This window comes from Fukomys damarensis, unplaced genomic scaffold, assembly GCF_012274545.1.
Source record: "Fukomys damarensis isolate Sample0158 unplaced genomic scaffold, DMR_v1.0_HiC HiC_scaffold_37, whole genome shotgun sequence".
Classification (NCBI taxonomy): Eukaryota; Metazoa; Chordata; class Mammalia; order Rodentia; family Bathyergidae; genus Fukomys; species Fukomys damarensis.
Window position 1 is genome coordinate 12553417 of NW_022900949.1, and position 26269 is coordinate 12579685.

Here is a 26269-nt window from a genome sequence, read left to right on the forward strand (position 1 = left end):
TATGAAAATAAATGATGAAAAAAGGTCTGAATGTTTGTTACTATTGATATAGACAATCATTTATAGTCATTTAGTCATTAAAATGTAAAGAAAGAAATATAATATCTGAATTTTGAAAAACTGATGGAGGCCATTTACTGAATACCTAGGAGAAAAAACATAAAATTAAAATTAACCCAAAGTGTATAAATCATAAATACAATGAAACAAGTAAGTAAATATCCAAAGCAGGCAAAGAGACATTTCCATGATGGTAACTTTGATCCTATGAGTATCATATGGTGGAAAATGTAAATTTCCATTTGACATTTAGAAAATTTAGGATATGTTATGTAAAAACTCCAGATTGTTTCATCTCAGTTTGGGAATATGGTAATTAAAATCAAATGGAAAAGGGAGTCATTAATATCAGCGTTTGTTAACATTATCTACAGAAGGACTATTCAAAGAACAAACACTGAGGCACGTAAAAATTGCAAAAAGCCAGCACAATAAAACAAAAACCTTTCCAATGACTGATGAATCTGCCTAGAATTAGGAAATTCTCATTCAAAAGGTATTTGTCAGAATGTACCAGAGCAACCACCAGGGATGCTGCAAAAGAGAAGATCCCTTAGAGATGTAGACAAACACTGGAGACTGTTTCCCAAATGTGTCTATCTGTCTGTCTGCCTCGCTGTCTGTCTGTCTGTGTAGTTGTGTGTGTGTGTGTGTGTGTGTGTGTGCGCGCAAGCGTGCATGCACACACGAGGGCCCCACAATCCCAAGAGAGCTTGCTCAGATGCAAAATGTGGGAGCAGGCTGGTCAGGTGAACCTAAAAAGGCACATTTCCAAAATTTCTGTAAATGTGCTCATATTTCTGTTCCAGAAAACACCATGTGAGGACCACTGACCTAAAGCTGATTTTTTTTCAGGTAGCAATGGTAACTACAAATTGTGAGCAAAGACATCCAATTAGCCAAGATGAATGACTACTTGAGTTCTGTGAATCTGAACGATAGCTATTATGGTCGTCCTGGGGAAACCTTTAGAGAGAATTTTGTTTTTCTTTTTTCTTTCTCATGGAAGGCAGCCTCATGGAAACAAAAAATCAAACAGGAGTCACAAACTTCCTCCTCCTGGGATTCACAGATAACCCTGGCCTCCAGTCCCTCCTCTTTGGGCTGCTCCTGCCCTTGTACCTGATCACCATCACAGGGAACCTGTTCATCATCCTGGCTGTCATCTCAGACTCCCACCTCCACACCCCCATGTACTTCTTCCTCTCCAACCTGTCCTTTGCTGACATCAGTTTCACCTCCACCACCGTCCCCAAAACACTAGTGAACATCCAGACTCAGAACAAAGCCATCACCTTTGCAGGCTGCATCACACAAATATTTTTCTTCATTGTGTTTGGGTGCCTGGACAATTTACTGCTGGCAGTGCTGGCCTATGACTGATTCCTGGCCATCTGTCACTCACTGCACTACGTGGTCATCATGACCCCATGGTTCTGCAGGCTGATGGCTTCGGTTTCTTGGTTTATCAGTTTCATGGGATCCCTCATGAGATTTTGAATGATCTGATGCTGTCCTTTTGTGAAAACACAGAAATCCCACACTTTTTTTGTGATCTCCCTGAAGTCCTGAAGCTTGCATGTTCTGACACCTTCATCAATAACTTAGTGATATATTCTGTGACAACTGTCCTAGGTATTTTTCCTCTTACTGGTATTCTTTTCTCTTATTCTCAGATTTTCTTTTCCATACTTAGAATCTCATCAGCAGGGGGCAAATACAAAGCCTTTTCCGCCTGTGCATCTCATCTCTTGGTGGTCTCCTTGTTCTATGGCACAGGTCTTGGGGTTTACCTCAGCTCTGTAGCCACACCATCCTCTAAGATGAGTCTGATCGCCTCAGTGGTGTACACCATGGTCACCCCCATGCTGAATCCCTTCATCTACAGTCTGAGGAACAGGGACATGAAGGGTGCTCTGGGGAGACTCCTTGGCAAGATGGGGCTTCTCAGTGAACAGGACATAGCAGGACTCTGATGAGCAGCAATGCACACGGAGCATCAGAAAGCCTGATCCTCTTCATCCAGCACTCTGCATCCTTCTGCTTTCCCATATTTTAAAAGTAAGTAATTCTGTGCATTTTAATATGTGGTCTCTTCTGCCCTTGGCACTGTTCATATGTTATGCATTGGATCACCTTTTTTGCCATCTAACCTATTTTAACTTTCTACTTGTGATTGCGAAGCAGGCAATGAAACCACTTAACCAAAATCCCCTGCCCCATTTTAACTTTCTATAAATACAACACTCTTTTTCTCAGTTATCTGCAGAATTGAGGGGATTTTAATTTTTATGTACGTCATTTAGGGACAGCAATTATACATATTGATGGAGTACATTGTGACAATGCAGTACATGTGTACAATATGCGATAATCAAATCAAAGGAATTAGCATTTCCATCTTCTGAATCATTTCTTTATTTCTTTGAATGGGGAATCTTCTCTAGGTTTTTGTTTTGTTTTGTATAGGAAACAGGAATTGGGGTGTTATCGCAGACACCTGCAGTGTGTCTGCTGTGGGTCTTTTTAGAAAATGTATAATAAATTGTTGTGAACTGCAGTAATTCTGCCAGGATTTATTACATTAAAACATATTCTTCTCATGGAGCTCCATTTTGGTTCCCATTGTCCAAACTCTCTCTGTCCACTACTCTTGACCACTCTTCCTAATTTCTAGTGATCGTTATTCTGCTCTCAACTTTTCTGAATTCAGTTTCGTTAACACTCACAGATGTGGGGGACGGCCCTATTGATTATGCCCAAAGCAGGACGTGAGCTGTTCAGGCTGTAGAGTTAACCCAGTAATTGGCTTCTTTTAAGAAGGGAGTCTGGCTGAAGCCTTTGTGTTGAGATCAGGGTGACTCTTACACAATTTGCAGTCCCAGAGTTAAAACGTTCTTTACCAAAAAGACAAGGTTAATTATTAACCACAATCAATATTTTGTCTGGTCTGTTCCTAATTTAAGAATACTTTGTCTTAGCAGAAAAAAATGAGAACCAACACCTGTCATGTAAAGGTACAAGATCCCAATAATGAATGTAATTGTACTGTATATTTGAAATGTACCAATAAACTCAATAAAAGAAAAGAAAGAATGCTTTGTCTTTTCCATAGCAGCAATTTGTAATAGCTAAAACTTGGAAACAGCCCAATTGCCCATCAGTTGGAGACTAGATAAAGAAGATGTGTTTTTTTTTTTTACAAAATGGAATACTACTCAGCCACAAAGAACGAGAAACTGGAGAGGATTATAGCTAAGGGGATGCACATTGAGGCTGTACTCTTAAGTGAAATTAATTCTGATGTAGTCCAAGAAATATTTTCATTGATAATTTCTTAGTTTATAACTCCCATTATTGACCTTTACTTTCCTTATTTCTACCCAAAACTTTTTCTCAAGAAATACTGGTGCTTTCAAAGAATATGTTGCCAAATTTAAGTATATACTATTTATTTCTTCACATTTCATTTAGAGAGTTGATGTACTGTCTTGTGCTATATCTGTTTCAAAATTATTTGCATTATAGAGATCTATATAACATCGTTTTTCTAAATATTTAACTAATCATTTAACATTTATTCATAGCTTTTCAAATTACCTGTAAAATACAGGGAAACAAAAAATAAAGTTCCAGGAAACAAAAAATGTAAGTTAATATGATTTTTAATTTCATATTTACCATGATAGTGGGGCTTATATTACATTACAAAACTCCAGGGTTATCCTCTTCAAAGGTAAGAAAGAAAAATAGGAATTCTGTCCCTCACTGTACATTTTAACAAGGATTTGGAATTTTAAAACAATTCAGTAAAAACTAAAAAAATGGTGTCATAAATTAATATGAGAAATTTTAGGAAATTGTGAAATTAATAAAAAACACAGAAGTTAAACAAGACACTTTAATACAGAAAATCAAAACTTTTGTTAATATACTAGCAATAGTGGAGATATAATATGGAGGTGTATCATTCTTAATGGCATTGAATATAAATTACACTAAAGAATTCCTAAGAAGAAATTAACATAATCTATAAGTCTAAAAAATACTTCAGGAAAGCATATCCAAAAGGGGATTGAAATATCAAGAGGGAAATGTCTGTTATTGGAAAGAGCATAGTAAAGAGGTCAATGTTTTCCTAACAAATTTATAATTTTAATGGAGTGTCTAATAAAATTCTAATAGTGTTTTTCTTCCAACATGACTAGAGATCCTAAAATTCATCCAAGGAACAGATTGGGGCCAGGAATAAAATAATGATAGTGTTAAAGAATACTAGGTGGATTTCACACTCAATTTTTAATTGTACTATGAAAAGAAATGATGAAAAAAGGTCTGAAAGTTTGTTACTATTGCCATAGAGACTCATTTATAATCATTTAGTAATAAAAATGTAAAGAAGGAAACATAATGTCTGAATTTTGAAAAACTGATAGAGCCCTTTTACTGATTATCTAGGAGAAAAACCATAAAATTAAAATTAACCCAAAGTGTATAAATCATAAATACAATGTAATGAGTAAGTAAATATCCAAAGTAGGCAAAGAGATGTCTCCCCTCCCCATTTACAAACACTTTATTTCCATTTTTTCATTTTCTCATATTTTTTTCCTTTTTCTCTTATTCCCTTTTCCCTCCCCTTCCCATTTTCTGTACACCTTTAGCCCTTTTCTTCCTATCTCACATTGTTAATTATCCCATTAGGATCTTGTGTACTATTATAGTTTTTCACACCTGAGAAATTATTTGATATTTACACATGTTGTGTTAATATTAATAGTAACAATATTCAACATATGAAATCACCACACCAGTGATTTATATATACATTATCTCACTCATTTTCCAATAACTCTTAGGTGATGTATTAGTTCATCTTCCAATGTTATAATGAAGAACCTAAGGCTGAAGACCTAAGGTCCTCTGTAACAATGGTTCCAATGATCTTTGGCATAAGGAACCTGTTTTATGGAAGGCAATTGTTCTAGGAATGAAGGATGATGATTTAGGGATATTCACATGAGCACAAAATCTAGGTACCTAACAATCTAGGGGTCACACTTCTATGTGAATCTAATGCCCCTGATCTCTAAAGCTCTATTGTGTGTGACGGGGAGTGACTGGAAATACAGAGGAAGCTTTGCTCACTGGCCCACCACGTATCTCCTGCTGTGTGGCCCAGTTCCTAACAGCCCAGAGTGGTACCAATCTATTGCCCAGGAGTTATAGATCCCTACTCTATACAAGGTTTATTTATCTCTCCTTTTGGCCAGCTAACATAACCACGTCTAATGTCTAAGGTTCTAGTGAGGATATTTCAGACTCCATCATATCATGGAGGATGGCATTGCAGTAGGAGCATTTTGAAAGGGAAGAGGTCACATAATGAGACAGGAAAACATAGAAAGACAGGGAACGCTGCCAGGTTTGCTCTTTATAACCACAAGGGTCTCACGAGAACTACATGAATTCCTTCTCAGGGCAGCAATCCCTGCCCTAGACTCCACTTCTTCAAGGTTCTACCAGCTTCCAGCATTACCACACTGAGGACCAAATCTCCCTACATATGAACCTTGTGTCAACACACTTCAACCATCTCCAGACGCGCACTCTTATATGCAGGTGATGAGTACTATTTTGCCTATGTACACATAAGAAGTGATCATGGCAACTGGGTAACTAGCTCAAGTCACAGGTGTGGAGTTCCAACTCGAGGATGTACAAATCAAGTTATTTTCTTGAATAATTTGGCATAGTGTAGTAGAATCTAGAATCTAACCTTATGATAATGATATTTAAGCTTCAGAGAAAATTTCAAATCTAAATTTCCACTTCTGGAATTGCAAGCCTCGACCGATAAATGTTCCTTCTAAAATGTCTTTATGCAGTTCATGACTCTACTTATTTTACTTACTTTGGTAATTAAGATGGGCACATTCATACATGTTTTGGGTTTATGCTTCATTCCTGCTTTATTAAAGTATAATTAACAAATACAAATTGAATATATTCCAGGTTACAATGTGATGACTTGGTGCCATACAGACATTCTGTCTAGAGTTATTTGCTTTTATGTTTCTCAATTTTTGTTTCACTTCCTTTGATTGCTTATCATATTAGATGTTTTTATTCTAATCAATTTTGAACAATTTTAAATACCTGTATTTGTATGTTTTGATATAACTATGTTCTGAATGTGTTATTTAGATTTGAATTTAAACTTTATTTTCTATTTTTATCTACCCATGTTCAACATATTTGAATCCACAGCTGTGTTTTCTGTTCTGTTCCTTCCTTGTCCTTCAGAACTAATGCTCAGATGCTTAATATGTTCTTCCAGAAATCTAGTAAAACTGAAGGTCTTTGCTCCAACTTCATCTTACTATGATGACTGATTTTAATGCAGGAATTTACCTTGATTTTTCTTCCACTTAGTAACTGATTATCCATAAATTTCAACATAATTTCTTTCTTCATTGATTTTTTTGCTCTGAGGATTGAACACAGATCTTTCACATTGTGCTCAGCACCTTTTATTTTTAATTGTGTAGAGCCTTATTAAGTTGCTAAGTAGTCAATACAATGGAAAACACAGAAGAAATGGACAGATTTCTAGATAGTTATGAATTACCAAAGATGAATGAGGAGACAAAAAAATTTTAAACACCGCAATTAAAATCAGTGAAACTGAAAATGTAATTAAAAGTTTGCCACTAAAGTAAAGACCAGGTCCTGCTGGAATCACTGCTGAATTTTACAAGACATTTAGAGAAGAACTGCTGCCACTACTCATTTATTCCACATATCCTTACACTCCCTTCATCCCCTCCTCTGTTTTCTATTTAATAAAACTGCATTTCCAATTTTTCATTTTCTCATATTATTTTCTTTTCCCTTATTTCCTTTTGCCTACCCTTCAAACTTCCCCTACACCTTTATCCCTTTTCTTCTTATTTCACATTGTCAATTATATCATTAGGATCTTGTGTACTATTATAGTTTTTCACACCAGAGAAACTATTCTGTATTTACACATGTATGACATTTATTTCATTTAGGAGTATATACTCAATATCCATTTTCCTATGAATGACTCTAATTTCTCATTCTTTATGGTTGAATAGTATTCCATTTATAGAAAAACCACATCTTCTTTATCCAGTCTCCAATTGATGGCCAAATGGGCTGTTTCCAATTTTAGCTATTACAAACTGTGCTGCTACAAACAGGTGAGCATATATCATTCTGGTATAAAACTTTTAATTCTTTTGGAAAGATACCCAGCAGAGGGATAAATGGATCAAATGGAACATCTAGTTCAGGCTCTTTGAGGTATCTCCATATTGATTTACACAGTGGTTGCACCAGTCGACACTGATGGCCAAATGGGTTGTTTCCAATTTTAGTTATTACAAACTGTGCTGCTGTAAACATAGGTGAGCATATATCACTCTGGTATGATACTTTTAATTCTGTTGGAAAGATACCCAGCAGAGGGATAAATGGGTCAAATGGAACATTTAGTCCAAGCTCTTTGAGGTATCTCTATATTGATTTCCACAGTGGTTGCACCAGTCTGCACTCCCACCAACAATGGTGAAGGGTTTCTTTCTCGCCACAACCCTGCCAACATTTGTTATTGATTGATTTCTTGATAGAACCCTTTCTCTGTCAGGTGAGGTGGAATCTTAGTGTTGTTTTCATCTGCATCTCTCGAATGACCAGTAATGTGGAACATTTTTTCACATATTTACTTGCTGCTTTTACTTCTTTGTCTGAGAAATGTGTGTTCACTGCAGACGTCCATTTTTTAATTGAATCTTTATATTTGGGGGGCTGATTGTTTTGAGTTTTTATATATTCTAGATAACAGTTCTTTTTCCGAGAGGCAGCTGGTAAAAATGTTTCCCACATTGCAGGTTGTCTCTTAGTTCTGTTGGTGGTTTCTTTTGCAGTGCAGAAACTTTTTAAAAAGATGAGATGGCAGTTGTTGACTCTTTCTTTTGGTTCCTGTGCTACTGAGGATTTGTTCATAAAGTCCTTTCCTATGCCGATGTCTTCAACCATTCTGCCTACCTTATCTTCCAGCAAATTTAGTCACTCTTTTTTAATACTTACATCTCTAATCCACTTGGATTTTAATTTGGTGCATGAGGAAAGATAAGTGTCTAATTTTAATGTTTGGCATGTTGAAATCGTTTTTCCAACACCATTTATTAAATAGGCTAGCTTTCCTCCACTGAGGGGTTGGCTCATTTGTCAAAGATGAGTTAGCTGAGTACATCTGAAGTTAATTCTGTATCTTCCAATCTATTCCACTGATCCTCAGATCTGTTTCTTTGCCAGTATCATGCTGTTTTTATCACAGTGGCTTTGTAATATATTTTCAAATTTGGAATTATTATACCTGCTGCCATGTCTCTGTGACCTAGGAAGGCTTTTGCTATTCTAGGTCTCTTACGGTTGTAAATGAATTTTTGGATTATTTTATCTCGGTCTATGAAGTATACAGTAGGAATTTCAATTGGCATTGCATTGAATCTGTACAGCAGTTTTGATAGTATGGACATTTTCCATATGTTGATTCTTCCTACCCAGGAGCAGGGGACATCTTTGCATTTAATTATATCCTCTTTGATCTGTTTTTTTCAGAGTGCTGTAGTTTTCAGTGTAGAAGTCTTTTGTTTCTTTTGTTGGATTGATTCCTAGATACTTCTTTTTTTTGATGTTATTGTGAAAGGAATTGCTTTCCTAATTTCTCTCTCAGTGAGTCTGTTATTTGTGTAGAAGAAGGCTATTGATTTTTGCATGTTTACCTTGTATCCAGCTACGCTGATAAAAGTGTCAATTAAGTCTACAAGTCTTTTGGTGGAATTTTTTGGGTCTTCAACGTAGAGTATCATAACATCAGCAAATAATGACAGTTTAACTTCTTCCTTTCCTACCTTTATTGTTATAATTTCTTTCTCTTGTCTAATTGCTGTGGCTCATGTTTGCATAAGTATATGTTTTTTGTTTATTGAGTTTATTGGTACATTTTAGGGATACAGTACAGTTACATTCATTGTTGCGATCTTGTACCTCTACATGACAGGTCTTGGTTCTCATTTTTTCCCCTTGTTCCTGCCCTCTCTTCTCCCCCTCCTCCCCTCTACAGCTTAGAAACACTTTATTCCACTTTTTCATTTTCTCATATTTTTTTCTTTTTCCTTATTACCCTTCCCTTACCCATCACACCTTCCCTACACCTTTAGCCCTTTTCTTCTCATTTCACAATGTCAGTTATCACATTAGGATCTTATGTACTATTACAGTTTATTCAAGCCAGAGAAACTATTCGGTAATTACACATGTGTGACTTATTTATTTCACTTAGGAGTATATCCTCAGTCTGTATCCATTTTCCTATGAATGAATTTAATTTCTCATTCTTTATGGCTGAGTAATATTCCATTTCATAGAAGAACCACATCTTCTTTATCGAGTTTACAACTGGTGGGCAAATGGGATGTTTCAAAGTTTTAGCTATTACAAACTGTGCCGCTATAAACATGGGTGCACATACATGACTGTGATATTTTTCTTTTAGTTCTTTTGGAAAGATGCTCAGCAGAGGGATGGCTATGTCAAATGGAACCTCTAGTCCCAGCTCTTTGAGGTATCTCCATATTGATTTTCATAGTGTTTGTACCAGTCTGGGCTTCCAACAACAATGCAGAAGGGTTCCTTGCTCCCCACAACCCCAACAACATTTGTCATTGTGTGATTTCTTGATAGCAGCCATTCTTTGTGGGGTGAAGTGAAATCTCAGTGTTTAGATCTGCATCTCTTGAATGACCAGTGATGTGAAACATTTTTTCATATATTTTCTTGCTGCTTTTACTTCTTTGTCTGAGAAATGTCTGTTCATTTCGGATGCCCATTTTTGAATTGGGTCTTCATAATTGTGGGGCTGATTGGTTTGAGTTCTTAATATATTCAAGAGAAGAGTCCTTTGTCTGAAGAGCAGCTAGTAAAATTTTTTCCCACATTGCACCTTGTCTCTTTGTTCTGTTGATGGTTTCTTTTGCAGTGAAGGAGATTTTTAGTAAGAGGAAATACCAGTTGTTGATTCTTTCTGCTATTTCCCATGCTACCGAGGACTTTTTCATAAAGTCTTTTCCTATGCCAATGAGTTCTTCAAGAGTTCTGCCTAACTCATCTTCCAGCAAGTTTAGTGTTTATGTTTTAATATTTAGATCTTTCATCCAGTTGGATTTTAATTTAGTGCATGGTGAAAGACTAGGGTCCAGTTTCAATCTTTGTCAGGTGGAAATGCAGTTTTTCCAACAGCATTTATTAAAGAGGCTATCTTTCCTCCAGATCCTTTGTCAAAGATGAGGTAGCTAAGGACATCTGGATTTGTTTTTGTGTTTTCCAATGTGTTCCACTAATCCTCAGATCTGTTTCTTTCCCAGTACCATGCTTTTTTTTTTAAATCACAGTGGCTTTGTAGTATAGCTTCTAATTGGGAATTGTTATACCCACTACCATGTCTCTGTTACCTAGGATGCCTTTCGCTATTCTAGATCTTTTCTGATTCCAAATGAATTTTTGGATTCTTTTTTCTAGTTCTGTGAAATATAGTGTTGGAATTTCAATTGGCATTGCTTTGAATCTGTATAGTAGTTTTGGTGGTATGGCCATTTTCACTATGTTGATTCTTCCTACCCAGGAGCAGGGGATATCTTTACATTTAATTATATCCCCTTTGATCTGTTTTTTTTAAGAGTGCTGTAGTTTTCAGTATAGAGGTCTTTTGCTTCTTTTTTAGATTGATTCCTAAATACTTCGTTTTTTGGATTCTATTGTGAAAGGAATTGTTTTCCTTTTTTATCTCTCAGTGATTCTGTTACTTGTGTACAAGAAGGCTATTGATTTTTGGTTGTTGATCTTGTATCCAGCTACTCTACTGAATCTGTCAATTAAGTCTAGAAATCTTTTGCTGGAGTTTTTGGGGTCTTCAGTGTAGAGTATTATATTGTCAGAAAATAATGGCAATTTAACTTATTCCTTTCCTATCTTTGTTGCTTTAATTTCTTTCTCTTGTCTAATTGTTGTGGGTAATGTTTACAGAACTATATTGAAGAGGAGTGGTGATAGTGGGCAACCTTGTCTTGTTCCTGATTTTAACATGAAAGTTTTCAGTATTAGGCCATTTAGTATGATGTTGGCTGTTGGTTTTTCATAGATAGCCTTTATTAATTTGAGATATAGACCATCTATTCCAATATTGTGCAGGGTTTTTATAATGAATGGGTGTTGAATTTTGTCAAATGCTTTTTCTGCATCTATCAAGAGGATCATGTGGTTTTTGTCCTTGACTTTGTTAATATAGTGTATTTAATTTATTGACTTATGTATGCTGAAACATCCTTGCATCCCTGGAATAAATCCAACTTGGTCAGGATGTATGATCTTCTTGATGATCCTCTGTATTCTGTTTGCTACCATCTTATTAAGGATTTTTGCATCTATATTCATTAAGGAGCTTGGCCTGTAGTTCTCTTTTTTAGTTGGCTCTTTCCCTGGTTTGGGAATCAAAGTGATACTTGCTTCCAGGAATGAATTTGGAAGTATAGCTTCCCATTCAATTTCATTGAAATGTTTGAAGAGTAAAGGCAGTAGTTCTTCCCTAAATGTCTTGTAAATTCAGCAGTGAATCCATCAGGACCTGGGCTTTTCTTTGTTGGTAAAATTTTAATTACATTTTCCATTTCTCTTACTGTAATTGGGGTGTTTGAAATGTTTTTATCTTCTTTTTTCAACTTTGGTAATTCACAAGTATCTAAAAATATGTTCATTTCTTCTGTGTTTTCCATTTTATTGGAGTACAGGTTTTCAAATCAGGTATTAATGATTCTCTGGATTTCTTTTGGATCTGTTGTGACTTCACATTTTTCATTCCTGATTGCATAAATCTGAGACTTTTCTTTCCTTTTTTTGATAAGATTAGCCAAGGGTTTATCAATTTTATTTATTCTTTCAAAAAACCAACTCTTTGCTTTAATTATTTTTGTATCATTTCCTTAGTTTCTGTTGCACTGATTTCTGCTCTAATCTTTATAATTTCCTCTCTTTTTTGAGCTTTGGGTTTTTCTTGCTCTTGTTTTTCTAGGAGGCTAACATTCATCAGTAGCTTGTTTATTTGAGCTCACTCTATTTTCCTAGTGTGGGCATTCAGTGGTATGAATTTTCCATGTAGAACTGCTTTCATTGTGTCCCATAGATTCCTGTGTGTTGTATTGGCATTTTCATTTATTTGTAAAAAGTGTCTAATTTCATCTTTAATTTCCTCTGTGATCCATTGATTGTTCAGGAGAGTGTTGTTCAATTTCCATGTGTTTGTGAACTTTCTACAGTTTCTTGTGCTATTGATCTCCAGCTTGATTGCACTATTATTTTATAATATACAGGGGATAATTTTGATTATTTTGCATTTACTCAGACCTGTTCTGTTAACTAGTATGTGGTCTCTCTTGGAGTATGACTCATGTGCTGCCAAAAAGAATGTATATTCTGATTTTGTTGGGTGGAGCACTTTATAGATGTCTACTAAGTCCATGCATTCAAAAATTTGGATGAATTCTACTATTTCTTTGTTGATTTTCTGCCTAGGTGATATACCTATTCGTGATAGTGAGTATTTAGATTCCCCACTACAATTGTATTAGTGCTTATTTGGTTTTTCATGTTACTTAATATTTGTTTTATATAGTTGGGAGTCAATATTTTGTGCATATATGTTTATGATTGTCATCTCTTCCTCTTGAATTGTTCCCTTTACAAGGATGTAGTGCACTTCTTTGTCTCTCTTAATCAGTTTTGGTTTGAAATTTACTTTGCCTGTGAATAAGATTGCTACTCCTGCTTTTGTATGGACTCCTGGTGAGTGGAGAATTGTTTTAAACCCTTTCATTTTCAGTCTATGGGCTCTTTTTCACACTAGGTGTGTTTCTTTTATACAACATATTGTTTTATTTTGCTTCTTAATCCATTCTGCCATCCAATTTCTCTTGATTTGCAAATTGAGGCCATTGACATTGATGGTTATAACTGATATGTAGTGACTTATTATTGTCATGTCATTGTCCTTTTGTTGAATCTTTTTAATTTTCCCCCTCTCCTTTTTGTTTCTTGCCTTGCCTGTTTCATTCGGTCTGTTAGGCCTCATTGTGTTGTGACCTTCATTGTCTTTTTCTAGGATATTGTTTAAAATTCCTTGTAGTGCTGGTTTGGTGTTCATCAAGTTTCTCAGATGTTCTTTGTCATGGAAGTATCTTATTTCCCCATGCATTTTGAAAGAGAGTTTTGCAGGATACAACCGTCTAGGTTGGAGGTTGTTTTCTTTTAGGACTTGAAATACCTCACTCCAGGGTCTTCTTGATCTAAAGGTTTGTATTGAGAATTCTTCTGTGATTCTGATGACTTTCCTTTGCATGTGATCTGTTTCTTTTCTCTTACTGCTTGTAGTAGTTTGTTCTTCTGTTGGGTTTCTGGGATCTTGATTACTATATATCTAGTTGTTGATTGTTTTTTTATCATGGCTAGTTGGAGTCCTATAAGCCTCACTTAACAGTATGTGAAATTCTTCCCTTCTCTTTGGGAAGTTTTCTATCATTAATTGTCTAAACAGCTTTTTAAGTCAATTGTATTTTCTCCTGCTACTTCATCAATTCCTATCAGTCTTATGTTTTTCTTCTTTGCATCATCTAGTAGTTATTGGATCGATTTCTCATTATCCCTTACTGATTTCAAGAGACCTCTCTTTGCAAGGTCACTGACTGCAATCCTGTCTTCTACATATGAAATTCTGTTTTCACATTCATTTATTCTGCTCCAAAAACTTTCAATAGAGTTTGTTTTTCATTGAATTTATTTATACATTATAGGTATACAGTAAAGTTACATTCATCATTAGAATCTTGTACCTTTACCTGACAGGTCTCATTTCACATTTTTTCCCCTTGTCCCTGCCATCCCTTCACCCCCTTCTCCCATCCACACGTAGAAACACTTTATTTCCATTTTTTTCATTTTCTCATGGTTTTTCTTTTTCCTTATTACCTTTCTCCTACCCTTACCACTTTCTTAACACTGTTCGCCTTTTTCTTCATATTTCATATTGTCAATTATCAAATTCAATTACTTTATTTTTGGTACTTGGGATTTAACTCAGGTCCTTGTGTTTGCAAGGCAGGTGCTGGAACCACTGAGATAAATTCCTTCTTCAGTAGAGTTTTTGATATCTGTGATATCTGTTTCAATCTATTTTATGGATTTCATTTCTTTCCTATGTTGGGCATTCATTGTTTCCATTTCTTTCTTATGCTGGGCCTTCATGGCTTCTCTGATGATCCTGAGCTCATCTATGTTTTTTGTCAGTTTCTGTTCTAGAGTCTCTAACCATGTATCTCCTTTTGCTCAGCATCTCTGTAGTTATCTGGGAAATTAGTTCTGTTTTGTATTTTTCTAAAGCCTGTTTGATCTGTTTTGTTCTTTTCTGTGCTATGAGTTCAGAGTGTACTGGTAGTTGATTGTCAGACTTTTCCACCTAGTTTCTCCTATAGTTTGCCATTAGTGAACTGAAAGTCTGTCTTTGTATCTTGCTTAAATGTTTTCTCATTTTTATTTTTGTTCTTTGCTTGTCCTTGGTTCAATTCCTGTGTTATTACTTAAATCTTTCTGATATAGCTGCTCTTTAGCTTTTGAGTCTCTTCTGACTCATAGACATTCATTTTCATACTATTAGAAAGGGCAACTCATTAAATCTACCACAACCATTTAGCCCAGTTGATACAATGAGCAACACGATAGCATCAAGCATGTCTTAAAAATCAACCATTTGTGGTAGTCCTTAATCTATCATCTTTAAATCATGCGAATTAAATAAAAATCAAGGATCAGCCCAAAGTAGATTTGCAGTGAGTAAACTCTTCAATGTACCAACTTTATCCTTCTGTTTGGGGACTTAGACAGAGTTAGTATGAGAGGAGTAGGTAAGTAGAAGAATTGGAGAATGTTTCAAGTGAAGCCAAGGGACATAGGATGACCACAGAAGCTTTAGGAAAACATTGAAGAGAAGCGGGAAAGACAGAGTTCAAGAATAAGGACAAGAATATAACAATTTGCTAGTAATAGGGGCTTACTTTCCTTTGAAACTATTGACCCTTGAGTGAAGGAAAATGAGAGAAGAAAATAAAATAAAGAGAGAAGAAAAAACAATAAAAGAAGACATCTGAGTTAGTGCAGGAGAGGAACAGGAAGGGAGAAGGAGAATAATATGGGGAGCAAGAGACTGTGTTGGAAAAAGCAGACAGAAAAGTGATTTTGCAGAGTGGAATGAGGAAGAGAAAGAAGAAAAAGCATTTGAAGGGCATCTTGCAGACTATATCTCTGCTGTCACAATAGACAATGTGTGTAGCCATGCACAGAACTAAGTCGTTTAATCTCATCTAGCCAATGACTGACCCCTGAGATTCAGGCTGAATTTGGTCTGCAATTGAGCTCCCTGACCTTCTGCTGGGTTGAACTCTTCAAAGTTCTAGTGCTTGTTCCCTCTCCCCCTTTGCTGAAGATATTCAAAGTTCTGATGGCAGGTGGTGATCTCTCCAACTTACCAACTATGTAGATCTGATGTGCCTTTATTGCAGTTGTTCACTTCTGTTCTATCTTGTGGAAATCAGAAAAATGACCTTTATGATCACTTGTGCCTCTACAGAGTGGATCCAAGAACTGGCTCAATCAGGAAGCTGGGGAGCATGCAGGGAGTGTGAATATTGTGGAAGAACCTACACAGCCAACTAGTCCTCACCAGTTGGCTTACCACGGTCCAGAGAGAAGATGGGATCTTTGCTTGGCTGACCTGGACTTTCTCCTTCTGTTGGATGTGGAATAAAAATTTTTAAGTAAAAATCTAAGAAGAAACAGAAAGCAAAAAGGACAGTTTGGCTCAAGAAGTCCTGAGAATTTCTGCGAATGTATACGTGAAAGGGGGAGAAACAATGAACTTGAACTAGTAACAATTTAATGTTCCCAGTAGATATGGAGTGCTGTGTGAAGTGTCCTGATGATCAGTATGCCACAATTCAGCAAAACCACCTCCTCCAAAAGTCTGTGACTTTTTCCTGGCTCATAAAGGCCCTGTGGGGAAGAACCTATTTAGCACTGCCCTGAATCTCACCATCCTCACAGCTGCTGTTCTTGCACTTTTTGTGAATCACGAAGACACTCCCACTGTCAAGGCCAACATCCTAGATCTCAGTTACACCTTGCTCTTCTCTCTCATTATTCACTGGCCATCCAAATACATCCACCTGTATCCTCCAGCAGACTACATTTGGAATTATGTTCATTGTGGCTGTTTCCACCATTTTGGCCAAAATTATCATTGTGATTCTTACCTTTGAGGTCACTGCTCCAGGCAGAAGGATGAGGCAGTTGATGGTATCAGGGGCACCTAACTACATCATTCCCTTCTGCTCTATGATCCAACTCACTCTCTGTAGAATCTGGAACAAATCCACCCTAAACTGAGTCAGATGCATACTCTGAACATGGATATATCATCACTGTGGCAAGAAAGACTCACTCATTGCCTTCTACTGTGTCCTGGGATACCTGGGTTCCCTGGGCCTGGTGAGCTTTGCTGTGGCTTTCTCGGCCAGGAATCGGTGTGACACATTCAATGAAGCCAAGTTTCTGAGGTTCAGCATGCTGGTGTTCTGCAGTGTGTGGGTCACCTTCCTCCCTGTGTACCACAGCACCAAGGGCAAGGTCATGGTTACCATGGAGGTCTTCTCCATCTTGGCCTCCTGTGCAGGGCTCTGGGCTGCATTTTCTCCCCAATGGGATACATTATTTTGTTAAGACCTGTAAGAGATTCTCTGCATTGATTCAGAGGTAGAACACATTCTGCTGGCAAAAGTAAATTTTATTAGTTAAAAAATACATATTTGCTAAAATATATGGTGTCTCTAGGGCAACTCAGCAAAATTTTTGAGTTAGTTATTATATTAAATATGATATTTACTTGAATACTGAACTGCCTCTTACTTTTTTATGTGCTAGTCTTAATGTTACTGACACCTCCAAGAATCACCTTTTCACTTTGATTTTTATTCTGGAAATTTCTTGTTTTGTAAATTGTCCAATAAATCCTCATGTTTTGGCTTGTTTGATTATATTACTTGCTTTTATCTTGTGTTCCACTTGTCCTTGGGGTTGTTTTTTAATTAATTATTTACATTATAACTTTTGACTGGAGATTATTAAACTTCAGAACTTCCTAATGTATTTCATTTTGTTTTCTTACTTCTTGAACATTAGTGTGCCTCAAATGTCCTGATTAATTCTTATTTTGGTAACTGAGTTTTTAACTTCCTTGCTCACACTTCCCTGTAAATATTTCTGAAACCTTTTTTCCAAGAATATCCCTCTCTTGTTGCTGTCAGAATCCTAACATTGGCTTATCACATGTGATACCAAATAGCCTTGTATTTAAGATGGAAAAGCGTAGAAACTATGTTTTAAGTGAATGATGATTCTGTAGAGTGGTACAGTAAATTTAAATGTCAGTGGCTTGCTAACTCTTTCTACTTATCTTGTTTAAATACCCTTTTTGAATGTTAGACTTGTGTCAGCAAGTCTATCTAGTCTTGCTTTTATCACACACAAATTATTATACACAATAGTTTTCTCCTAATATTTATTCCTGAGTTTTTTTGAACTTCATTACATGAATAGAAATGATTTCAGTTATGGCTTTTATCCAAATAAAATAACCATGAAAGGTAAGCATTTTGATTCCAATCAGGAAATCAAGGCAGCCATGTCAATAAAACTAAAAACATTCAGGAAATAAGCCTTCTGAGACTCTTTTAGAAAGAGGCAGGAACAATAAGATGAGTGTGTTCCAAGTGTGGTGTTCTGCATACTCTGAATACTCTCAGTATTGGGGGAAATTGAAGCAAAGTGGGTTTTAGTGTAATCTAAAAAAATGTAAGCATTCACTATAGTTTTATTACAATACATGGATTATATATCATCTATGATACATAGAGTTCATCGAAATATATACACACTTTACGAAAAGAAAAATTTGCATAAATATTCTAATAGTACATTCATTGAGAAATCATGAGTTTAATAAAAATTGTTCTTGGCTTGTACAATTACAAGAGGTGCTCAAAGTGGTGGACATGATCTTCCAGACATTTATTAGCACTGTGAAATGCTGATTGGATACCAGCTCAGGCTGAATGAACAAAACTCACAGTGCAGTCTGGAAAATTTGGAGGCGGTAAAGCCACATTGTAAAAAGCACCCACAATAGTCTTAATTATTATTGAAATTGTACAGGTTAATTGCTTTTTTTTAACTAATTCTATTTCTACATATCAATATGTCCTTATGTCCCTAGAACTGTATGCATCTTTGTAAAATATTTCAATCATAATAGCATATGTAAATGAAAAATATACCTTTTTATTATAGTCTTTTTTCCTTTTAACAATTCATTGTAAAAAAGAAACCCAAAATAAGAACTAATTTTTGTTTAATTTCTCATTACTATAGTCACATGATTAGACAAATATGGTGTGTGACTTGATGTTAAATCAAATATTTGAACTGTGTTAATTTAGATCTGAAGAAGTTTTCAAATCGCTTTTGTCCTTTTTTAGCCCTGATCTCAAGTAAAAATATCTCAAATTTTCCTTTATAATAGGGGTCATAAAAGGGAGTGGAGATAAAATAAGCAAGCCTTAGGCCACCTCATATCAGGTAATCTTATTAGGTTGTAGCAGGAAAATATTCCTCTGCCCTGAATTCATTTCTACTCATTTCCCCATATTGGGCTACAGAAGCGGTGTTAACTGGCCAGAAGAATCTAGGAACTGAAATCACTGTCTGAACAGCAAAAAGACCCCAGATTGTAATTCATTCCTGTCCCCATGAGTTTGTATGTAGGAGGTAAGAAACTTGTGTGGTTATCACAGAATTTAGAAATACCAACTGTGTTTTACTTTCATGTGTGTGTGTGTGTGTGTGTGTGTGTGTGTGTGTGTAGTGGGTGCATCTTGCAGTGCACAGTTTACAGACAAGTAGGCTCATTCTTTTTGTGGTACTAAGGGTCAAAATTTGAATCTTGCACATGACAGGAAACTTAATGAAAAATATTATTGAGATATTATGCCTTGATAGAAAATTTTGAAACACAATGTGTATTTTTTCAGTATGATTCCTTACAGTTGGTAACATAAGGCCAGTGAATACCTATTTGGGAAATATGTTTTTCTAAAAATGAAGAGAATTTATATTAAGAACAATGTAAGTTGCCAAATATTAAGGAGATCACCCAAAAAATCCACTCTTCCTCCTTGACCATTATATTTAATTTTATGTCATAATTCATAAATCAGTATTATAGATTTATACGAATAAAATCAATGGTTCACCTTAGAATTCAAGCATTGTGTTATACATTATTTAGATGTTGGCAAAAGTAAACCAATCTGTAGCCAGCATTATAGTATCAAACAGTAGAATCACTGCCTAATAAAACTATGAGATTTGGGACTATGGGTCTCCCTCTGTCACCACTGTCTACAATATTTACTGTGCTGGGAAATGCAGAAGCTTTCTCCATTTTAGAAAATGATGATAAAGGAAAGAAATTTCTCATAAGCCCTTGTTGTTGGTAAAAGTATAGATAGTGGAAGAAACCAAAGTGTTAAGTTTTTCTTCACACAGAAGGGAACACATGCTGCTGTGAGTTTTCAGCATATGTAATTGGAAGCCAGACAAGGATGGGCTAACAGGAAATATTCTCTAACCATCTCAAACCTGGGGTGTGTGAGAGCGTACTGAGATATCTTGCATTTTGGAGGGCATGATGATAAAATAGTCTTCTCTGTTCATGGACACTTTGAGACCACTTCACAAATACCTTACACTTAATTCTCTGCTGCAATCCATTTGCATCATCCCAAATAGCTTTACTGAAAATTGATCATTGCTATACACTTGGGACCAAAACTGCCCAAGAGGAAGTGGTCCATGGGAATATGCAATTATTGGACTTGGATGATATCATTATTCCTAGGAGTAGAGAGAATGATGCTTCAATATATTTTACAATATGTTTGTCACTTGGGAACTGGACTTCAGATGCAGAGCCCCAGGGTAGATAGAGTTACAGGTTTCTTAAAGAGAGTGTGGCTGGGTCACTGGTGTGTCCACTTTAGGCCACAACACACATATGTGTACACATAGTTCTTTTTCTGGACGACACTGCAAATTCAAACTGCAAACAAAGATTTGCAGAAATTTCCAACATGTCTCATTTGATTAACATCTATTTCCTCCTGCAGCTTCCTCTCTTGGTATATTCTTTGAATCATTTAGATTGCTTTAAAGGAATGAGAAGAAGAGTGCACAGGGATGGAGATGTGGTGGTTGGTGGATTTTTCCTCCTCTATGCACATGCCCACCTCTTCAGTATCTCTCATCGGAGGCCTAACAAAGACTTCTTCCTTTTCCTGCAGTAAGTGACTTTTTTATTCATATATTTTTTGCTTGACTATCAGTGTGGAAAATGCCTAGAAACATGATCCAAGCCAGTGGATAGAATTCATTGCTAAGAAACTGCATTGCATCCTCTCTGTCACAGAGCCCAGAGTGTTTCCACATTTCCTCCATTAGGTATAATTCAGGCTGTCTCCACAGAGTGCTCACTGCTGTTTAGTCTCTGCTTGCTGAACAGACTTCTCAGAGGAGATGTTTACTTATTCTTTCAAGTGATCTTTAAGTGATTATTTAATGCCAAGGGATTGTTATGCCTCCTGGAGTACCACTTCAGCCCTGGTTAAATATGAGTAACGTGTTTTATTTTTGTCCTCCATAAATTGACTCTTTTTTAGTTAACCTCTCTCTCTGATTGATTTTCCATAAATTTTAATCCTCCCTAAATTGATCTTTTTTATGTATACCCTTTGTTTTCAATTATTATCAAGAAGAATTATGTTTATAAATTTATATTTAACAAATGGGTGAGAAAAGGATGCCAGAAGGTTGTAGAAGGTAATTTGGGCTATAAAAAGAAGGTAGCGATTCATACACTCTTCAGTCACAGAAAGACCATTCATAGGAAGTGAACTTGGACTAGGCACTTTGTCAAATCTGATAACATAAGAAAAATTTAGAAATTACAAGGACAAACTCTGTTGCGTTCTTGCTGAAATCACAAAGATGTTGCAAAAAGTAATTATCATTGAACAGGAAGGTACTTGCACATCAGAGTATAGTAAATGTGGAAAGAATAGGGGCTCTTTGGAATAAGTACAGCTACCAATGTCAGAGTTTACCCTGAAACTTCTTTTATTTCAGTGTATTTGTGTCCTTTAATATTTATTAGCATATAATTGTGTACATTACAATTACATTTCCTTTGGGGATTTACAGACATACATATCCCATCTTGTTCACTTTTACTGTATTTCCCCCTTCACCCTTAACTTTCTCCTTTTCTCTATATCCATTTTCCATCTCCAGTCTACCTCTTTGTTTCCTACTCACTCTCTTTATTTGGCTTTTTATATTACTTGTCTCCTTTTCTCTATATCCATTTTCCATCTCCAGTCTACCTCTTTGTTTCCTACTCCCTCTCTTTATTTGGCTTTTTATATTACTTGTATTTTGGGTTTTTCATATAAGAAAAAAACGTGATAATTAATATTCTGTGTCTGATTTACTTCACTTAGATTCATGGACTCAAGGTACCTTCATTTTTGTTAAAATGACTCAAAGTTAATATTATTTATGATTAATACTCCATTATATCTACCTCTTTGTTTCCTACTCCCTCTCTTTATTTGGCTTTTTATATTACTTGTATTTTGGGTTTTTCATATAAGAAAAAAACGTGATAATTAATATTCTGTGTCTGATTTACTTCACTTAGATTCATGGACTCAAGGTACCTTCATTTTTGTTAAAATGACTCAAAGTTAATATTATTTATGATTAATACTCCATTATATATATATATATTATGTGGATTGTGCTGCTATAAATGTGAATATGTATACATTACTATGATATGATTAATTTAATCCGTGGAAGATAGAGTCACATAGCTCTATCAAAAAATAGACTTTACATTTTTAATTTCTTCTTACTGGCTTTTATAGTAGATATACTGCAGTACTTGCTACATTCTTGCAGTCTATTTAGAAAAGCTCCTTTATCCCATAGTCTCACTAGCTTTCATTTCTTCTTTTTGTTTTTTCTCTTTTGAGCCTATGATATCCACCTTTCTTACTGGAGTAACATTAACTTGCAGTGCTGCTTTGATTTGTATTTATGAAATTGTCAAAATGCAGAAATATTTTAGTAAAAGTATAACTCAGGTTTTGTTGATAAAATCTTTTCTTATACCAATGTCTTCAAGAGTTCTACCTAATCTCTCTTCCAGCCAGTTCAGTGTTTCTGTTTTAATATTTTGACTTTTAATCCATTTCAATTTTACTACAGTACATGGTGAGAGATATAGGTCTAATTTTAATCTTTGGCAAGTTGAAGCTCAGTTTTCCAGTATTTATTTTCCACCATTTATTAAAGAGGCTATCATTCCTCTATTTATGGTGTTTGGCTACTTTGTCAAAGATGAGGTAGCTGAGTGTGTCTGGAGTTGTTTCTGCATCTTCTAGTCTGTTAGACTGGTCCTCAGGTCTGTTTCTTTGCCAGTACCATGTTGTTTTAACATAGTAGCTTTGTATTAAATTTTCATGTCAAAGGTTTTGATACCCCCTACCTTGTCTTTATTGCCTAGAATTGATTTTGTTGTTCTATGTTTCTTCTTGTTCCAAATGAATTTTGGATTGCTTTCTCAATGTCTGTGAAGTATTCTGCTGACATTTTAGTTGGGATTGCATTGAATGTAATAGAAGTTTTGGAAGTATGACCATTTTCACTATGTTGTTTCTTCCTACCCAGGACCAAGGGATCTCTTTCCATTTTCTGATATCATCTTCAATCTCTTTTTTCAGAGAGTTATAGTTTTCAGAGTAGAGGTCTTTGATTTGTTTCACTAGGTGGATTCCTAGGTATTTCAAAATTTTGGAAGCCATTGTGAAAGGAATTGTTTGGCCTATTTCTATCTCAGTGAGTCTGTTTTTTGTGTATAGGAAAGTTATTGATTTTTGTGTGTTGACCTTGTTTCCAGCTACTTTGCTGAGTTTGGTTATTAAGACTAGAAGACTTTGGTGGAGTTCTTGTGGTCTTCTAAATAGAGCATCATGTCACCTGCAAATAATGACAAGTTGACCTCTTCATTTTTCCTTTCTTTATTCCTTTTATTTCTTTCTCTTGTTTAATAACTGTGGCTCCTGTTTCCAAAACTATATTGAACAGTATTGGCGATAATGGAATCCTTGTCTTGTACCTGATTTTAGTGTGAAGGATTTCAGTTTTTGACAATTTAGTATGATATCGCCTGTCATTTTTTTATAGATGGCTTTTTATCAGATTGAGGTAGAGACAGTCTATTCTAAATTTTTTGGAGGGTTTTAAATTTTTATTTATTTTATTTTTTGTAGGGTTTTTAAAATCAAATATGTATTGGATTGTTTCAAATGCTTTCTCAGCATTTATTGAGATGATCATATCGTTTTGTGCTTGGCTCTATTAATATCATGTATTACATTTATTGATTTACATATGTTGAAACATCCCTGCATCTCTGGGATGAATCTCACTTGGTTAAAATGTATGATCTTGATGATCTTCTGCATTCTATTTGCCAGTATCTTATTAAGGATTTTTGCATCTATGTTCATTAGTAAGATTGGCCTACAGTTCTATTTTTCAGTTGGGTCTTTGTTTGTTTTGGGGATCAAGTGATGCTTGCTTCCAGGAATAAATTCAGAAGCATTGTTTCCCTTTCAATTTAAACAGGAGTTCCAGTAGTTCCTCTTTAAATGTCTTGCAGAATTCACCAGTATAGCAATCAGCACCCAGACCTTCCTAGGTGGTAAGGTTTGAATTACATTTTCAATTTCATTGATCGATATTGGGTGGTTTAGAAGTTTTGGTCATCTTAATTCAACCTTGGTAATTCATACATACCTCAAAATCTGTCCATTTCTTCTGTATTTTCCATCTTAATGGCATATAGATTCTAAAAGTAGGTATTGATGGTCCTCTGAAATTCTGCTGGGTCCATTGTAATTTCACCCTTTTCATTCCTAATTGCATGGATTTGGGCCTTTTCTTTCCTTTGTTTGATAAGTTCAGCTAAGGATTTGTCAATTTTGTTTATTCATTTGAAGAAGCAACTCTTGGCTTCATTGATTTTTTTTTTGTATTGTTCTCTTAGTCTCCATTGCATTAATTTCCTCTGTTGTATGAGGTTTGGGCTTTTCTGCTCTTCTTTTTCTAGAAGCTTGAGGTTAAGCATCAGGTTGTGCAATTGACTTGTTCTATATTCCTAATGAGTATTCACTGTTACAAATTTCCCTCATAAGACTGCTTTTGTTGTGTCCCATAGATGATATGTTGTACTACTATTGTGATTTAATCATAGGAACTATCTGATTTCTTTAATTTCCTTTGTGATCCATTGGTCATTCAGAAGTATGTTGTACAATTTCCATGTGTTTATGAAATTCTTGTGGTTTCTTTTGCTATTGATCTCCAATTTCATCACACTATGGTCTGTTAATATACAGAGTATAACTTAAATTCCTTCACATTTACTTACATATGTTCTATGAGCAAGCATGTGGTCTATTTTATTTTCCTCATTGAGTTTATTGGTACATTTTAGGTATATACAGTACAGTTACATTCATTATTGGCATCTTGTAACTTTACATGACAGGTCTTGGTTCTAATTTCTTCCACTTGTCCCTGCCCTCCCTTCACCCCCTCCTCCCTCCCCCTTTAAAAACACTTCATTTCCATTTTTTAATTTTCTCATATTTTTTTCTCTTCCCTTATTAGCTTTCACCTACCTTTCCCACTTTCTCTACACCTTTGACCCCTTTCTTCCTATTTCACATTGTCAGTCATATCATTATCATATTATGTACTATTATAGTTTATTCACACCAGAGAAACTATTCAGTATTTACACATGCGTGACTTATTTATTTTATTTAGGTGTATATCCTCAATATGTATCCATTTTCCTATGAATGAATCTAATTTCTCATTCTTTATGGCTGAGTAATATTTCATTTTACAGAAAAAACATATCTTCTTTATCCAGTTTCCAACTGATGGGCAAATGAGCTGTTTCCAAGTTTTAGCTATTACAGACTGTGTCAGTATAAACATAGCTGTGTATATATCTCTGTGATATGATTCTTTTAATTCTTTTGGAAAGATACCCAAGAGAAGGATGGCTGGGTCAAATGGAACCTCTAGGCCCAGCTCTTTGAGGTATCTCCATATTGATTTCCATACTGGTGGCACCAGTCTGCACTCCCAACAAGGAAGAAGAGTTCCTTTCTCCACACAACCCCACCAACATTTGTTATTGGTTGATTTCTTGATAGCAGCCATTCTTTGTGGGGTGAGGTGGCATTTCAGTGTTGTTTTCATCTGCATCTCTCAAATGACCAGTGATGTGGAACACTTTTTCATATAGCTACTTGCTGTTTTTACTTCTTTGTCTGAGAAGTGTCTGTTCATTTCAGATGCCCATTTTAGAATTGGGTCTTTATATTTGGGGGGCTGAACCAGCAGGACACCCTGAACCCATAGCACAGGAAGTAACAAAACAGATCAATCAGGCTGTAGAAAAATTCAAAACAGAAATGGTTTCCCAGATAACCATAGACATGGTGAGCAAAATGGAAGTCATGATTCGAGACTCTAGAAGAGAAAGTGACAAAAAAATAAATGAGCTCAGGACCATGATAGAGGCCACGAAGGCCCAGCATAAGAAAGAAATGGAAACAATGAATGCCCAACAGAGGAAAGAAATGGAATCCATAAAACAGATTCAAGCAGATATCCAGGAGATTAAAAACTCTATTGAAAGTGATCTATTTTTGAGAACAATGCATGTGCAGCTGAAAAGAATGTATATTCTGATTAGTGGGGTAGAACACTCTGTAGACATCTGTTAAATTCATTTGTTCAAGAGTTTGAGTTTTACTATTTC

At 35.5% G+C, this 26269-nt stretch overlaps 2 pseudogenes; both read left to right on the forward strand.

The window, feature by feature from the left end:
- The first annotated feature begins 1077 nt into the window (after positions 1–1077).
- On the forward strand, positions 1078–2036 carry LOC104851370 (annotated as a pseudogene).
- Positions 2037–16143: 14107 nt separating this feature from the next.
- On the forward strand, positions 16144–16994 carry LOC104851371 (annotated as a pseudogene).
- Positions 16995–26269: the final 9275 nt, after the last annotated feature.